At 43.5% G+C, this 3,955-nt stretch overlaps 1 non-coding gene across 1 annotated transcript; it reads right to left on the bottom strand.

The window, feature by feature from the left end:
• On the bottom strand, positions 1-108 carry LOC148545829 (small nucleolar RNA R71). Its single transcript, XR_015902064.1, has one exon. It is a non-coding gene; the product is annotated as a small nucleolar RNA R71 (small nucleolar RNA).
• Between the last annotated feature and the right edge of the window lie 3,847 nt (positions 109-3,955).

Below are 3,955 nucleotides of genomic sequence, written 5' to 3'. Positions count from 1 at the left end.
AAGCTTAGAGTGGATGTTCAGACCTTCAGACAGAAAGAAGGTGAATCCCTCTATGAAGCTTGGGAGAGATACAAAGGACTGACCAAAAAGTGTCCTTCTGACATGCTTTCAGAATGGACCATCCTGGACATATTCTATGATGGTCTGTCTGAATTAGCTAAAATGTCATTGGATACCTCATCATATGGATTCATTCACCTAAAGAAAACGCCTGCAGAAGCTCAAGAACTCATTGACATGGTTGCTAATAACCAGTTCATGTACACTTCTGAGAGGAATCTTGTGAGTAATGGGACGCCTATGAAGAAGGGAGTTCTTGAAATTGATACTCTGAATGCCATATTGGCTCAGAATAAAATATTGACTCAGCAAGTCAATATGATTTCTCAGAGTCTGAATGGAATGCAAGCTGCATCCAACAGTACTCAAGAGGCATCTTCTGAAGAAGAAGCTCATGATCCTGAAAACCCTGCAATAGCAGAGATAAATTATATGGGTGAACCTTATGGAAACACCTATAACCCATCATGGAGAAATCATCCAAATTTCTCATGGAAGGATCAAAAGCCTCAACAAGGCTTTAATAATGGTGGAAGAAATAGGTTTAATAATAGTAAACCTTTTCCATCATCCACTCAGCAACAGACAGAGAACTCTGAACAAAATACCTCTAATTTAGCAAAACTAGTCTCTGATCTATCTAAGGCCACTGTGAGTTTCATGAATGAAACAAGGTCATCCATTAGAAATTTGGAGGCACAAGTGGGCCAGCTGAGTAAAAAGATCACTGAAATCCCTCCTAGTACTCTCCCAAGCAATACAGAAGAGAATCCAAAAGGAGAGTTTAAGGCCATTGAATTAATCACCATGGCCGAACCTGTAAGGGAGGGAGAGGACGTAAATCCCAAGGAGGAAGACCTCCTGGGACGTCCAGTGATCAATAAGGAGCTTCCCTTTGAGGAACCAAAGGAATCTGAGACTTATCTAGAGACCATAGAGATTCCATTAAACCTCCTTATGCCATTCATGAGCTCTGATGAGTATTCCTCCTCTGAAGAGAATGAGGCTGTTATTAAAGAGCAAGTTACCAAGTACCTTGGTGCAATCACGAAGCTGAATGCCAAATTATTTGGTATTGAGACTTGGGAAGATGAACCTCCCTTGTTCACTAATGAACTGAGTGATCTGGATCAACTGAGATTGCCTCAGAAGAAATAGGATCCTGGAAAGTTCATAATACCTTGTACCATAGGCACCATGATCTTTGAAAAGGCTCTGTGTGACCTTGGTTCAGGGATAAACCTCATGCCCCTCTCTGTAATAGAGAAACTGGGAATCTTTGGGGTGCAAGCTACTAAAATCTCATTAGAGATGGCAGACAATTCAAGAAAACAGGCTTATGGACAAGTAGAGGATGTGTTAGTAAAGGTTGAAGGCCTTTACATCCCTGCTGATTTCATAGTCCTAGACACTGGAAAGGATGAGGATGAATTTATCATCCTTGGAAGACCCTTCCTAGCCACAGCAAGAGCTGTGATTGATGTGGACAGAGGAGAATTGATCCTTCAATCAAATGAGGACAACCTTGTGTTTAAAACTCAAGGACCTCTCTCTGTACCCATGGAGAGGAAGCATAGTAAGCTTCTCTCATTGCAGAGTCAACCAGAGCCCCCACAGTCAAACTCTAAGTTTGGTGTTGGGAGGCCACAACCAAACTCTAAGTTTGGTGTTGAACTCCCATACGCAAACTCTAAGTTTGATGTTGGAGAGTCTCAACAATGCTCTGAACACCTATGAGGCTCCATGAGAGCCCACTGTCAAGCTATTGACATTAAAGAAGCGCTTGTTGGGAGGCAACCCAATTTTTATCTAATTTCTATTTTTATTGTTTTTCATGTTTTATTAGGTTCATGATCATGTGGAGTCACAAAATAAATATAAAAATTGAAAACGGAATCAAAAACAGCAGAAGAAAAATCACACCCTGGAGGAAGACCTTACTGGCGTTTAAACGCCAGTAAGAAGCATCTAGCTGGCATTCAACGCCAGAACAGAGCATGGTTCTGGCGCTTAACGCCCAAAATGGGCAGCATCTGGGCGTTTGAAGACCAGAATTGCACCCTGGAGAAGAGCTGGCGCTGAACGCCCAGAACAAGCATGGTTCTGGCGTTCAACGCCAGAAATGGGCAACAAATGGGCGTTCAACGCCCAGAACAAGCACCAATCTGGCGCTGAACGCCTAGAGTTGTGTGCAAGGGCATTTTGCATGCCTAATTTGGTGCAAGGTTGTAAATCCTTGAACACCTCAGGATCTGTGGACCCCACAGGATCCCCACCTACCTCTACTCACTTCTTCTCACCCCACTTTCACACAATCCCATAAACACTCTTCCCCAAAACTCTTCACCAATCACCTCAATCTCTCTTCCCTATCACCACTTCACCACTCACATCCATCCACTCTTCCCCATAAACCTACCTCATAAACTCCACCTACCTTCAAAATTCAAAATCAATTTCCCACCCAAAACCCACCCTTATGGCCGAACCTTACCCCCCTCCCTTCCCTATATATAGCCCTCCATTATTCCTCATTTTCACACAACACAACCCTCTCTTCCCCTTCTTGGCCAAAACACATCTCTCTCCTTCTCCTCTATTTCTTCTTCTTCTTCGTCTCTTCTTTCTTCTCTTGCTCAAGGGCGAGCAATATTCTAAGTTTGGTGTGGTAAAAGCATAAGCTTTTTGTTTTTCCATTACCATTGATGGCACCTAAGACTGGAGAATCCTCTAGAAAAGGGAAAGGGAAGACAAAAGCTTCCACCTCCGAGTCATGGGAGATGGAAAGATTCATCTCCAAAGCTTATCAAGACCACTTCTATGATGTTGTGGCCAAGAAGAAGGTGATCCCTGAGGTCCCTTTCAAGCTCAAGAAGAATGAGTATCCGGAGATCCGACATGAAATCCAAAGAAGAGGTTGGGAAGTTCTAACAAAACCCATCTAACAAGTCGGCATCCTAATGGTTCAAGAGTTCTATGGCAATGCATGGATCACTAGGAACCATGATCAAAGTAAGAACCCGGACCCAAAGAATTATCTCACCATGGTTCGGGGGAAATACTTAGATTTTAGTCCGGAAAATGTGAGGTTGGCGTTTAACTTGCATATGATGCAAGGAGATGCACGCCCCTACACTAGAAGGGTCAACTTTAATCAAAGGTTGGACCAAGTCCTCATGGACATATGTGTGGAAGGAGCTCAATGGAAGATTGACTCCAAAGGCAAGCCAGTTCAACTAAGAAGACTGGACCTCAAGCCTGCAGCTAGAGGATGGTTAGAGTTCATACAACGCTCCATCATCCCCACTAGCAACCGATCCGAAGTTACTGTGGATCGGGCCATCATGATTCATAGCATCATGATTGGAGAGGAAGTAGAAGTTCATGAAGTCATCTCCCTTGAACTCTACAAAATAGCCGAAAAGTCATCCCCCATGGCAAGGCTAGCTTTTCCTCATCTTATTTGCCATCTATGTTACTCAGCTGGAGCTTTCATAGAAGGAGACATTCCCATTGAGGAAGAGAAGCCCATCACTAAGAAAAGGATGGAGCAAGCAAGAGAGCCCATTCATGGAGCTCAAGAGGCGCATGAAGCTCATCACCATGAGATCCCGGAGATGCCTCAAATGCATTTCCCTCCACAAAACTATTGGGAACAAATCAACACCTCCCTAGGAGAATTAAGTTCCAACATGGGACAACTAAGGGTGGAACATCAAGAGCACTCCATCATCCTTCATGAAATTAGAGAAGATCAAAAAGCAATGAGGGAGGAGCAACAAAGACAAGGAAGAGACATAGAAGAGCTCAAGGACATCATTGGTTCCTCAAGAAGGAAACGCCACCATTACTAAGGTGGACTCATTCCTTGTTCTTACATTCTCTGTTTTTCATT

This window comes from Arachis ipaensis, chromosome B9 (assembly GCF_059453495.1).
Source record: "Arachis ipaensis isolate K30076 ecotype BB chromosome B9, ASM5945349v1, whole genome shotgun sequence".
NCBI classification, from domain to species: Eukaryota; Viridiplantae; Streptophyta; class Magnoliopsida; order Fabales; family Fabaceae; genus Arachis; species Arachis ipaensis.
The sequence above is the reverse complement of the archived record's forward strand: the minus strand, read 5'-3'. Positions and strand labels throughout refer to the sequence as shown.